The 15,097-nt window shown below is 35.8% G+C and overlaps 1 long non-coding RNA gene across 1 annotated transcript in view; it reads left to right on the top strand.

Moving 5' to 3' along the window:
- The window catches only part of LOC143347753 (uncharacterized), a 45,847-nt gene extending 31,428 nt beyond the window's left edge, over positions 1–14,419 (top strand). The window contains exon 3 of the long non-coding RNA XR_013080663.1: positions 13,688–14,419. This is a non-coding gene — a long non-coding RNA (uncharacterized LOC143347753). The remainder of the gene's footprint in view (positions 1–13,687) is intronic.
- Positions 14,420–15,097: the final 678 nt, after the last annotated feature.

Genomic DNA, 15,097 nt, shown 5'->3' with positions numbered 1-15,097 from the left:
GTATCGAAGCTCTAAAAACGAGATTCGTACACGCAGTGCTACGAAACGTGTACATAAACGGGCGCGCGAGTGCGTGTGTTTCCATCCACGTCCGCACGCGAGATTCTCTGGAGGGGTCTGTCACGCGTACAAATAGCTGACCTCGCTTCGTCGCCTCTATCAATGGCTCGATGCTGGTCTGAATGACTTTTACGCCTCTTCCTCTTACTATGCCCTGTATCTCGCAAAGGAAGCCTCCATTCGGTTTCTTCGGATTCTCGTTTCTCCCGGACATCGACAATTTTCGAAATTGTTTTTCTTTCCCAGGTAATTTCCAACGCAACAGAAAATACATTATATTCGTTGCGAAAGAATGAAACGTATGCAATAAGACAGCCGAATATTAACGTTGCTTTAGCGGTAATATTAGATTTGGTAAAGCATTGTCGTTAATTTGCAAAAAAATTTTCAGATTATTTGTTCGATCGGGTCTCTTCGAAGATCGACGCGTCGACAAGGTAGAACCCTGTATTTTGGGCGCGGTAAGGAAGGTTGTTACTTTATCCGATGCATAACTGCATTACCGTCGATTGATAACCGTACCAACCGTCGGTATAACTTTCGAATACCAGTAGTCGATGCACTCGCATACGTTCGTGTCAAATCTGTCGATAACGTGACCCCATCCGATTAAAAATATCTGCTGCCAGATGGATAAAAAGTCTCGAGTAAACTGAACCGTCTGTTTTTCATTGGTAGTTTTTGCACCACTTCTTCACGGTCCGATTAAAGTTTCCGTTTGGCGATAAGGAACATCGAAAGAATCCGTTCTTGGCCGCGGAGATCATCGTCGCCAAACGATCGTTACGAAGCCACGCCGATCTTGGCTCGTTAAATTTTACGATCGAGGAGTACAGCGTGTCGCAGTCGCCTGGTTAATTAGATAAAACTAGTGGCCCGATTCTCGGAAGGATTCCATACGCGTAGTCATCAGTGGGAATCCATTCTGCGTGTTCGGTGTCGTTACGATATCGCTGAGCGTCGTATATCTTTTTTAATTTCCGTCGCTCTTCGATTTAGTCAACTTCGCGGATAAAAGGAGACAGTTGGCGTTGGTCGAAGCGAGATCCGCGAATTCCTCGTGATCTCTGCCTTTTCGAAGTACTTTCCGTTAATCGTCGTACGTCGAAGGCTCGTCTTCTTCGTCTTGGCCGCTTCCACGGAATCGCAACGGGGTCGCAGGGTCGCGACGTATCTTTATCAGGGTTTCGTGTAACCGTCAGCGCGTTATCGGACGACCGATAGCGCACGTGCAAAATAGTATACGTCGACCGATCCTCACGTTCCGTGATCGTTACCGTCGACTCGAGAAACGACTGAACTCTCGATTCGATCCGTTCGATTTCTTCGTCGATCATGGCCTCGTTATTAATGAGCCGCGGTATCGTGCTCCTTGACGCTGGGAACGTATCGTCGTGGAAAAATGACATTCTTTAGTTGACAATAAACTCCAAACAGTCGTTTTGCCTTTTTAGATTTCGACCTATAAGGAAAGGAAGTGTAACGAAGAAACGTTTCAAAAAAATTTTTTTTAAGATTCTTCGATCAGATTTTTAATATCTGTCGCGATATTACGCGACGGGAACCTCGATTACTGCACGAGACTGTAAAACTAGCAAATGTTATAATGTTAAAATAGCTTCATCAATGTGAAACTTGACGTGAAGAAATTATGACGAGTCAAACTCATCAACGTACATCGGTGAAAATATATTCGAAAGCATATATCTTCAGAAAATGAAATTTAAAAAGAAACCGACTTTTTTGAAGACGTGTCTATTTCGACATAAAAGTTAAACGAAAACTTGCTCTTATACAGGGTGTCCGGCCACCCCTGGGAACAATTTTAATGAGAGATTCTAGAGGCCAAAATAAAACGAAAATCAAGAATACTAATTTTTTGATTGAGGCTTCGTCAAAACGTTATTAATGTTTAAAGCTCCGCCCGTAGAACGGCAATTTCGGGGAACCATTTCTGGCCACACAATATATTTTCGGTAAAGAATTTTTTTTCTCGAAAGTACGTAGGATTTCAGGGGTATGCCTATTTACCAAAAATTATTGTAATTGATCACCGCAACCAAAAATAATTTTTCCAGAATGATTTGAAATTTTCTAATTTTATCGAAAAATTTGTCCACCTACGCGAATTTTTTTCTCGACAGTGCGTAGAATTTTGAGAGTGTGTTTATTCACCAAAAATGATTGTAATTGACCCCAGCAACCAAAAATAATTTTTTTTAGAACGATTTGAAATATTGTAATTTTGCCGAAAAACAGCACCTACTCCAATTTTTGTTTCAAAAGTGCGTAGGATTTTGGGGATATGTCTATTCATCAAAAATGATTGTAATTGACCCTCGAAACTGAAAATAATTTTTCCAAAATGATTTGAAACTTTTCAATTTCGTCGAAAAATTTCAGCACCTACTTTCTGTCGATTTTTCTTTAAAATTCGTTTTTTATTTTTCATAAATTTGTTTGACGCTGTATGGAAATGTTGTCTAATACTTTTCTGTAGGTACCCATTAAGCACTACTTAAGAAAAAAATTTCATTGAAATATATCCACTATTGTAGAAGTTATGGCCGTTTGAATATTGAATCATATTTATGGAGTTTTCTCATTTTGTGGGGTCAAGGATCAACTTTTCGAATATTTTTGGAATTTCTACATATTCTACACCAAAATCCGCGTTGTTTGCCTTTCGAAACATTAAAATCCTCCAATCCGTTCAGAAGTTATAATGTTTTAAAGATGTACATGAAATTGCAGATTGTATTCTCGATAAGGAATTTTTTTCTCGAAAATGCGTAAGAATTTGGGGGTATGTCTATTGACCAAAAATGATTAGAATTGACCCTCGAAACCGAAAATAATTTTTCCAGAATGATTTGAAACTTTTCGCCGAAAAATTTCAGCATACTGTCGATTTTTCTTCAAAATTCGTTTTTTATTTTTAATAAATTTGTTTGATGCTCTACAGAAAAGTTGTCTAATACTTTTTTGTAGGTACCTATGAGCTCTACTTTTGAAAAAAGTTTCATTGAAATATATTCGCTATTATAGGAGTTATGGTTGTTTGAAAATTGGACCATTTTTATGGGGTTTTTCTCACTTTACGGGGTTAAGGAACAAGTTTTCGTACATTTTTGGAATTTCTACATATTCTTCACCAAAATCCGCGTTGTTTGCCTTTTGAAATATTAAAATCCTCCAATCCCTTCAAAAGTTATGATATTTTAATCATTTGCATGAAATTTCGAGGAAGCATTTGTAGCCTCACATTAGATTTTCGGTATGGAATTTTTTTCTCGAAAGTGTGTAGGATTTCGAGAGTATATGTATTGACCAAAAATGATTGTAATTGATCCCTGCAACCAAAAATAATTTTTTTAAAACGATTTGAAATGTTTTAATTTTATCGAAAAATTTCACACCTCGAATTTTTTTCTAGAAAATGGGTAGGATCTCTAGGGTATGTCTAATGACCAAAACTGATTGTAATTGACCCCCGCAGCTAAAAATAATTTTTTCAGCGTGATTTCAAATTTGGTAATTTAATTTTTTAATAACTTTTTAACGAAGCCTCAATCAAGAAATTGATATTCTTGATTTTCGTTTTATTTTGGCCTCTAGAATCTCTCATTAATATTTTTCGCAGGGGTAACCGAGCGCCCTGTGTATTGTGTATCTTGATACTCGTCCACAAGGGTTTAATTAACCTAATAACTTTTGCCATTAATGATCGACCCATGACATGCTTTTCCCCCAAAAGGATTGACGATGATTTCGATAAGCGAAAGTGGTGAACTTTCGAGTATGTGTACCTATTGTACGTGGTCGCGTATCGATTGTAACGTTTCAAATCGCTTCATAAGGTTCTTCCGGCGGAGACGATGAAAACCTCCCAGGTCGATCCATTGGTGGTAGATCGATGATCGTTTAAATATCAAGGATCATCGTTCCTTGCATTCCTACGGGTCACGGTGATCCGCCACGCTCGTCCACGCGGCATCCGAGCTGTCTGACGGATGAAACGCTCCTCGACGAAGACATGCGATCGTGGTCTGTTGGAGACTAGCAGACCGCTCTTGAGGATGTTACGAAAGCCGAGAGAGTCGGTCACGCATCCCTGTATCGCGAATTTCGTCGTCTGGCACGCGTCTGCTCGTTTATTTTCAGATATTCGCAGAATATTATACATACGTCGCGGTCCACTTTGAGCGCGTTCGACGACGCCATCTTTTCGTTTCTTTCCCTCGTTCTTGCGCTTTCGTACGATCTACACTGCGGTGCATAACTATAGCACCACTAAAATTTTCAAGAGTTTCGGAGTATTAATTCATTTTCTAAATTTAGACTCGTGTTACTATCGTTTCCCATTTTCTTCGCTCGCCATTTTTATTTAACGACTCAGATATTCGTTAACATACAATTAAATAGCTGTGATTCAATAATCCTAGATAACATATTTGTACAAGCACTGTCGTGTAAGCGCAATAGTTTCTACGTAATCTTATTCTAAAGTTTAAGTGTTCCAATCGTCATCGAAAATGAAATTTTTGTAATGAAATAAAGACGAACATTTATTTAACTCAAAATAAGTATTTGACAGGTACGCAACTGTAGCACCAATGCAATTATAATGTAATAACAATATTAAATTACAATGAAACGATTAAGTTACAATTTGAATTAATAGAATGGAACATTTTAATGGTGAGTATAACTTTCTTATTATCAAGAATAAAATTAATTTTTCAATATCGTGAGATTCTTTCGTTAGATATTTAACAACTATTTTTGTTGAGTAACCAATTTTTCTTTACGAGTAGTTGCATGTAAAGTTTGAGATTTTGAGGATTCAAGAAATCCATCCCTTGTAATCATAAATAGAAATAGAAATGTTTTTGTGGTCGTTTCATATTTATCGACGAATAAAGAAATTGCTTGAAGCGATTGAAGAGAATTGAAATTGAGACAATAGATTTTGTTTGTCAATACAAGGGAGGGGGGTGTTAAATTACTGTATCTTTTTCTTTGAATTCTTTGACTTCGAAAAAAGTAATCTAAAAGGTACTCCTTTTTATTATTTACAAAGAAATTTAAAATATGTTCCGTTTATGCAGTAAAATAACTGGCAATTATTTAGAATCATGGTCACCTTACTAAATTGAATAACATTGTAATGTGTTGTAGATATTACTATTCTAAGCACGTTTTCCAATTACACAATAGTAATTATAATTCTAATATTAATTATATATATGGAAATAAATTCGTATATAAAATAAAAACACATATTACTTATTATGTCCAACCTAACCATTTAAGTTTTAAGCTATTACTTTATTGGTGGCTATTTTCACAGTTTAATTATTAAATAAAATTATACGTAACAATATACAGGGTGTTCGGCCAAACCTGGAAAAAATTTTAATGGGAGATTCTAGAGGCCAAAATAAGACGAAAATCAAGAATACTAATTTGTCGATGGGGGCTTTGTTAAAAAGTTATTAACGTTTAAAGTTTCACCCGTACTGAATTTTTTTCTCGAAACTGTGAGTAGGATTTCGGGGGTATATTTGTTGACCAAAAATCCTTGCAATTGACTCCTGCAACTAAAAATAATTTTTTCAAGATGATTTGTAAGTCTTTTTTTTCACCCAAAACTTTCAGCACTTACTTGAATTTTTTTCTCAAAAGTGGATAGGATTTCTGGGATATATATAATGACCAAAAATGATTGTAATTGATCCCCGCAACCGAAAATAATTTTTTCAGAATCAATTACAAATTTTTTTTTTCGCCGAAAAATTTCAGCACCCCCCTGTCGATTTTTCTTAAAAATGCGTTTTTCATTTTTGATAATTTTATTTGACGCCCTACAGAAAAGTTGTCTAATACTTTTTTGTAGGTATCCATGAGCTCTACTTCAGAAAAAAGTTTCATTGAAATATATTCACTATCGTAGGAGTTATGGCTGTTTGAAAATTGGGCCATTTTTTGGGGGTTTTTCTCAGTTTACGAGGTCAAGGATTAACTTTTCGAATATTTTTAGAGTTTCTACATATTCTACACTAAAACACGCGTCGTTTGCTTTTTTAAACATTAAAATCCTCCAATCCGTTCAGAAGTTATGACGTTTTAAAGATTCGCATGAAAATTCGGGCAGACATTTCTGGCCAGAAATTATATTTTCGATAAACAATTTTTTTCTCGAAACTGAGTAGGATTTCGGGGGTATGTATAATGACCAAAAATGATTCTAGTTGCCCATTGTTACTAAATATAATTTTTTTAGTATGTTTTGAAATTTTTTAATTTCGTCTAAAAATTTCAGTACCTACTTGAATTTTTTTTTTGAAAGTGGGTAGAATTTCAGGGGTATATCTATTCACCAAAACTGATAGCAATTCAGTCCCCCAACCGAAAATAATTTTTCCAGAACGATTTGAAATTTTTGAATTTAATTGTTAATAGCTTTTTAACGAAGCTTCCATCAACAAATTGGTATTCTTGATTTTCGTTTTATTTTGGCCTCAAACACCCTGTATATGATATTTCGAGGAGTTTAAGATAACTAAAATACCATCAACCCTAATTTGAAGGGGAGTTTGGGAGACGAAGCACCCCAGTTTATAGTTATTTATAATTTTAATAAAGACGAAAATTTTGATTATGCATATTCCCTGATTGCCATCGTCGAAGGGAGGAGTATAATTCAATTGTTAATAATTCAAAAATGAAGCCCCATTCGACATTTTTGCAAAGGAAATTGTTGTTCAGAATCGTCTCAGTTACCCCACATTTCCGGCTCTTACACCATTTACGGGACACCCTGTATACATGTCAAACCCCTCTTTACACTCAAATTAATGTCAGTGACATTAGAATTTAATTTTATGGACTAGCAACAATTTTTTATAGGAAAAAGTTGTTCACTGCATGTCCTTAACAACATATTTCAATATCATCCAAATTAGTGAGGCAGCCACGATTCCAAATAATTTATTTATATACAGTTATATCATAAAATTGATGTTAATATTAAGAAATTGTTTTCTAAAATGCTTTAAACAGTCGTTAAAAAATGAAATTTCTTTCTTAAAAAATATTGTCGTGGAAGTTTTTAAAAATAACGCTTTTACTTGTAATAACGTCCCCAAACATTGACAAACTTCTTTGTCAAAGGGACCTTTCGATCGTTCTTCATCCCTGGACACGCAGAGTCCTTTTGGCCCTGGATAAAGGCCAGGTATTGTTTCAGCGTGTAACATTTGCTAACCGATTTTTCGCCATCTGATTGCAGATCAAACACGAACATTGGAATCGACGCCTGGATGCAGGTAACTAAGACGAAACTGGTTTTCACAATGATTTGACAGATGGATTTGATTCTGAGATCATTGTGAAAGCTGATTTTGTTTGGAGATCGTCGGGACACGTGGAAACTCGTAGTAACGTCGAGTGGGATGAATCCGTTCTTGGTCGAAATGATTAAAAATCGTAAATCGTGTAGGATCTTTCACGGTTGAAAGTCAAGGAACTATTCGCCCAGAATATGCAAGATGAGTAATTTAAATCGACCCCTCGAACAACTTCGAAGCTATTAATTATAACAGACAGAATTTTAAACGAAAGTTGCGTGGTGTCAGTGGTGGGGGAATAATTTAATATAATTCTTTGTGTTTGCAGGCGTGCTAGAAAATGGTTGATAGATCATTTAGAGATCGACTGAACCTTTCATTCTGGCTGGAAGACGAGATTTTGACAAGGAACATATATTTTACACCTTCTTCGTACGGTTTGAAATTTGTTTACAATCTATTTATTAACGCGTTAAAAACTGAGCTAATTTTGTTTCTCTTTTCATTTAGGTGGCGTGTAAATATACAAAATGCATCTATGCATAAACAGGAGACAACGAGCAGAAAACCTCATTTTTATTTAAAATATTTTAATAAAATCCATTGTAAAAGTGTAAACATATTTTTTTAGTACTATACGAATTATAAAGTATCATTTCTTTAAATTGATATTGTTCATTTTTTTTTTCAAGCTGCATTACATTTTAATTTCAGGGACCAAAAATGATCAAGACACAGTACCGGATACAATGACTTACAGTAATGTTGTATAATGACAGTTCCCGATCCCTGGATAAATCATTGTACAAGGTGTTCCATAGAAAATGGGTTTTTTGTATCAAGTTTTAATTTTGTTCCCCGAAATCTATGTATAAACAGGAGGCAACGAGCGAAAGACTTCATTTTTATTTAAAATATTTTAATAAAATCCATTGTAAAGGTGTAAACATATTTTTTTAGTACTATATGAATTATAAAGTCTCATTTTTTTAAATTGATATTGTTAATTTTTTTTTTCAAGCTGTATTACATTTTAATTTCGGGGACCAAAAATGATCAAGACACAGTACCAGATACAATGACTTACAGTAATGTTAAATAATAACAGTTCCTGATCCCTGGATAAATCATTCTATGCGGTGTTCTATAGAAAATAGGTTTTTTGTATCAAGTTTTAATTTTGTTGCCCGAAAAATGTTAGCTTGCAATATACTATTTTAAAACCAACTTAAATATCGTAGAATAACGAAACGAAAAATAGCAAAGTTTAACCCAATATTTCGGAAACTATGAAATGCTCGAAGCTAAAATTTTATATTTGAGATCCGTACCTCTCCCCCTCCCTCTCCACCAAATTTCATATCGATCGGCCATCGGTGTCTCTCGTAACTACAACTGAAAATATAAACTTCAGCGGTAGATTAGAAATTGAAATAGATGAATAGTGTGCATGGATCTGTTGAAATGAAATATCAAAAATGCCTCGAACCGTCAAAGATGAGAGACGCGAAGCGTTTACATGAAAATTAAACGTTCTTCGAATATAGATTATGCGTTTTGTATGGTTCTTCTCGGATGTTGGTAACGATTAACGTGGATCGTTGGGTCGCGAACCCGGGAACCATTTCTCCGTGTGATTTCTCGTTCACCGTCGCGGTGTGTGTAATTGTTGATGAATAAATAAATCGGTCGCACAAAAGCTCCTCTGTCCAGCGAACTGTTGCGCGACGCAGCACGCGCCTCAAAATTTATGATTCGGCCAACTGGGAGAGAGAAAGAGAGAGAGATGATCTTCTGAATTGCTTAATGAAAGACCAGCAAAACCTTTACTATTGATACATATTGGGCAGTACATACATTATAAATTATATGCATAAAATTTATGTTATTCTAAGTTTCCAGCATAGAGGGTGCTCGGCCACCCCTGGGAAAAATTTTAATGAGGGATTCTAGAGGCCAAAATAAGACGAAAATCAAGAATACCAATTTGTTAATGGAGGCTTCGTTAAAAAGTTAAAAATTAAATTCGAAAATTTCAAATCGTTCTGGAAAAATTATTTTCGGCTGCGGAGATCAATTACAATCATTTTTGGTGAATACACATACCTTCGAAATCCTGTCCACTTTCGAGAAAAAAATTCCTTACCGAAAATCTAATTAGGTACCTAAATTTTTTCACGAAAAAGAAATTTCAAATCGTTTTGGAAAAATTATTTTCAGTTGCGGGGGTCAATTACAATCATTTTTGGTGAATAGACATACCCTCGAAATCTTGCGCATTTTCGAGAAAAAAATTCAGTACGGACGGAATTTTAATTGTTAATAACTTTTTAACGAAGCCTCTATCAACAAATTGGTATTCTTGATTTTCGTCTTATTTTGGCCTCTAGAATCCCCCATTAAAATTTTTCCCAGGGGTGGCCGTACACCCTGTATAATAAGTAGATTATTTTTTATTAAATAAATTTTTAATTGCATTAGTTTTGCACTTACTACATTTAAAGCAATTACAGATTTTAATAGATACATAAAGTGGTAAATTACTACAGAAAATTCTTAATAAAAGTCTTCAATGATTCTAGATGAAACCCAAAATGGCGCCAGAAAGTTTCTAATATCTGTGAAGCCTTTATAAATTTAATTGCTATCTGCTTAGATATTGAGAATGCAGGGTTATTTTTATTAGTTGTATGTCTGGTGAGTGAATGTAGTGTGAAGTAGGCTTAATTGTTGGTAGTGGCAGCACTGGCACGCGAGGGGATCTACGCGACGGTTCCATTGTCTTGTGAGAGTTGTGTACAGCAGAAAATTTATGTTACCTATACATTAAATATATATTTTATTATTATCCAAAATAACAACATTAGATTACATATAATTGACCTCATTTCTTCCACAGAGAAGACTAACGACATGGAGGAACAGAATTATCCAAATTTATGATTAAAAAATTGTGTAAAAATTGATTCAACAAGAAGATTCAAATCTACATACTACACATTTATTTCTGATACGTGTAAGTTATCATCAAGTAAACATTAATTTTAATATTTCATGAACTATGAGCCATCGACACTCAAAACAGGATACCGTTAGTTTCAATTCCTTAACATCTACCATTGCAAAAATTGATAAAAAAATAAACGTCACATCTTGAGAGCTCCCATTAAAAATAACCAAAAGTACTGATCGGATTAAAAAATAACTGGGTGAAAATTGTTGCTATAAGGTAATAGAAATTCCCCTGAGTTCCCAACAACTTCGATTATACGTTCAACCCACAGCCTTATTAGGTTGCAAAACCGACCACACGAAAAAAATTGTACGAAGCGAAATAATTGTTGAAAAATATTAGGTCCTTTTGCATAGGAACTGATTAAATAACTATATATAGACAATATTTAAATATTAAACACAATCACTTTAATTATTCTTTACATATTACATAGTTAAATAAATTACAATATGCAATGCCGACCATGCGGCTCGAACAAACGACTCGACTCGACTCGAACAATACACACAGGAATCCCCGCAGGATCTTCAACCTTATTATAGGTGTCGCCACTTTGGCCGCGAGATTATGAACGGGTCAACAATAATAATGACATCACAAATGTTAAATCTGTTTCGAAAAGTCAGAAGATCCTAGATAGTACCAAGTATTTCGTTTCTTTTATATTTTGCGTGCAAATATTGAATAAAAAATTACTTTTATTAAAATGTACGTGTGTCGGTTCTCTTTGGATCTATTCTTCATATTCATTTGGGATTCCTTCAAGCACCTCTCATTTTTTTCCACGCACATTGTCTCCGCGCGCTGTCCAATTGCGATACCTAAAATTTGCAAAAATTTGAATAATGATTTCGTGTCGATACATATCGATAGATAAACTGCAAATTCAACAATTTCTGTCCCGCTGAATAATGTTCTTGAAGCAAGTTTCCAGACTAAATTATCAAAACTTTCGTTTGCATTCTGTGTCTAGCTACCAATACATCGCTCAAGTAGCGTTTCATTGCTCGAGCCTTCATAAATGAGTAAAATTACTTTAAAAACATCATCGGGGAATGCTGATGTATGTTCATAGCTGTCCAAATTATTTTGGGCCCACGATTTGTCCGCCTAACTGTTCCAACATTTTCACCTCCCAAATCTTTATTTTTCACCACTGCGTCATGAAACTTTCATATTTAATTTCTGAGTAGTATTACTTTCAAAAAAATAATCGATTTTCTGATTGCCAGGTTCCCGTAAATTTAATTTATACTTATTCCCTTTACCTGTCCACTTAATTCTGTCCACAACTGTAATACCGGTATCATAATCCTATCATATCTGTATCATAAACGTACCGGTAATACCGGTACCATAATCGTATCATACTGGTAATACCGGTATCATAATCGTATCAAACCGGTACCATAATCGTATCAAACCGGTACCATAATCGTATCATACTAGTATCATAATCGTACTGTAATGCCGGTATAATAATCGTATCATACCGGTATCATACCCGTAGTGTAATGCCGGTATCATAATCGTATCATACCGGTGATACCAGTATCATAATCGTACTGTAATACCGGTATCATAATCGTATCGTACTGGTATCATAATCGTACTGTAATACCGGTACCATAATCGTATCATAACGGTATCATAATCGTACTGTAATACCGGTATTATAATCGTATCATACGGGTACCATAATCTTATCATATCGGTACCATCATCGTATCATACCGGTATCATAATCGTACTGTAATATCGGTATCATAATCGTACTGTAATACCAGTATCATAATCGTACTGTAATACCGGTATTATAATCGTATCATACGGGTATCATAATCGTATCATATCGGTACCATAATCGTATCATACCGGTATCATACTCGTACTGTAATGCCGGTATCATAATCGTACTGTAATACCGGTATCATAATCGTACCGGTATTACAGTTGCGGACAGAATTAAGTACACAGGTAAAGGAAATAAGTATAAATTAAATTTAAGGTGACCAGGCAGTCAGAAAATCGATTTTTTTTTAATTTTTTGTCTTAAAGTAATACCAATCAGAAATGAAATGCCAGTTTCATAATGTTGTGGTGATACCGGTATCATAATCGTATTGTAATACCGGTATCATAATCGTACTGTAATATCGGTATCATAATCGTACTGTAATACAGCTATCATAATTGTATCATACCGGTATCATAATCGTACTGTAATTCCGGTATCATAATCGTACCGGTATTACAGTTGCGGACAGAATTAATTGCACAGGTAAAGGAAATAAGTATCCATTAAATTTAAGGGGAGTAGGCAGTCAGAAAATCGATTTTTTAAAAATTTTTTGTTTTAAAGTAATACTAATCAGAAATGAAATGCCAAAGTTTCATAACGTTGTGGTGATACCGGTATCATAATCGTACCGGTATTAAGACCCTGGTTCGAAACGATAACTCGCGTTCGCGGAAACGTTCCCGTCGCACGATTGCGCAAGGACGGGGGCACAATCGCGAGCATTGTCGGGAAAACGAAGAAAAATCGAGGTAATGCTTTCTCTCCGCGGAGAGAAGCGGATTCCGGCGGGTGCCCGCCGATGTATCTAGAGCGCGAACGAGCGATGTGCTTTTTTGCCGGAATTTCCGGTAGTGATTTATCAAACGGGAAAGATCCTATCTAATGGGGGAGCAGCGAGCTGCAAGAAACTACTTCTCGTGAAGGAGCTCGAAAGAAGCAGGAGCAGAGGAACAAGAAGAAGAAGCAGAAGATGATGGCTCCACGCGAGTGTTGGAGCAAACGATCTCGCGCGAAGAAGCCCGGCAGGAACGGTTCTCTGTGTCGCTGCGAGGCCAGCTATCCACGCTCGAGCGCTATCAAGTGTCAAACGAACCGAACGTAAGAAAAACCAAACGGCCTGCTACGAGCCACAGCCATGAAAGTTTTGAGGGAACGCAGCCGGACAAGAGAGAAACTCTAGATGGTGTACATGACCGTCTCCGTGGCCGGCCGACTCGTCGAGGATGCGTGTCACTTTCGGCCCTCTTCGTGCGTCACGATCCTGACAGGTCGGGGAAACGCCGACGAGTATCCTCGAGAATCCAACCAACGGACCCCTACCGTCCTTTTTCCTACCCTTTTCTCCCAAACGAATCGAATCTGTTTCTCGGAACGCGCGATTTCAAAAGGATATTATCTCGTTCTCGAGGATCGGTGCTTTCCAGAAACGCTTCTCTAATCGTTTTTTTTCGCTTTCAGGTTCGCGAGATTCGCTGCCAACCACCATCTGTAACCGTGTGTCTTCTGTTTGGGGTGCAGCAAGTGTTTTCCAATGGCGCACGGTGGATCAGATTTGAAAGGGTATAGCCAGATAAGATGGTCAAAAGTGTCCTTGAGCCAAATTGATCAGTGAGCATATCGGTTAATAGACAGTTCAAGGAAAACCATTTGTGTCAAGTATCAACCCGGTACCCTTACTGGGAAGGGCGTAACGCAATTTTCAGTTTAAGCTGTATATCTTTTGTTGTATCGTATCAAAGATTTTGAAAAAAATTCGGGGTATTTTGCTCTACGGTGTACGTGTTTCTGAATTTTTTCAGAACTTTTCACCGCGAAATGGATGTTTAAAAAATTCGGAAAGTTTAAAAATATTTTTTTTAATAGAAATTATTAAATTACCACGTTTGTACTTTTACAGTGTTAGTGTTTTGTTATGATTATTAATCTGTAATTTTTTCAAATTTTTTGAAGTGGGGGAACGATGTTGTAAAAATCAAAAACCGACATTTGCTTGTATTTATGCCTTAATTTTTGATGTGACCATGTTCGTATTGTTACAATTTTAATAGCTCGTTACCGTTATAAATATATAATTTTTTGAGATTTTTTGTAGAGGTATATCACTTTTATCACAATTATAAATCGATATTTCCTTTAGCAGTTCAAAAACAAATTAAAAAAAATATTTAATCGAATCAGTTCCGATCTGTTCCGAAGCCTAATCAGTAAAGTCACGACGAACACGATGAACAGGTTATGAAATCGATAAATTTGGATTCTCAGCAATATTCTCTTCGTTTCTTGTACTATATTGACGTATTGGAATTTATTAAAAACAACCAAACCAGTGTGCTCTTGGTTGATTGTGTTCACCATAAATCGAACGAAGTGCACAAAACTTTCTTCGAATTGAACAAGATCGTTGACAATAAATTTTATTAATTTTAAGCAACTTTGCACCTCTGCATGACGACTTGTAAGATATGTGGGGGTGCTGTTGATGAGAGATGGAAAAGGAAAGGGGGCAGTAAGGCATCCTAGCAGACCCTAATTTTTGTTAGACACCGGGATATTCGGTAGTCAGCCGAGGAACATACAGGATGTTCGGCTACCCCTGGGAAAAATTTTAATGAAAGATTCTAGAGGCCAAAATAAGACGAAAATCAAGAATATCAATTTATTGATTGAGGCTTCGTTAAAAAGTTATTAAAACATTAAATAAAAAAAATTTTAAATCATTCTGAAAAAATTATTTTTGGTTGCGAGGCTCAATTAAAATCATTTTTGGCGAGTACACGTAACCAAAAATCTTACTCACTTTTGAGAAAAAAATTCTTTACCGAAAATCTAATGTGAGGCCAGAAATATTTGCTTTCATAGGAATCTTTA

This window comes from Colletes latitarsis, chromosome 11 (genome assembly GCF_051014445.1).
Source record: "Colletes latitarsis isolate SP2378_abdomen chromosome 11, iyColLati1, whole genome shotgun sequence".
NCBI classification, from domain to species: domain Eukaryota; kingdom Metazoa; phylum Arthropoda; class Insecta; order Hymenoptera; family Colletidae; genus Colletes; species Colletes latitarsis.
The sequence above is the reverse complement of the archived record's forward strand: the minus strand, read 5'-3'. Positions and strand labels throughout refer to the sequence as shown.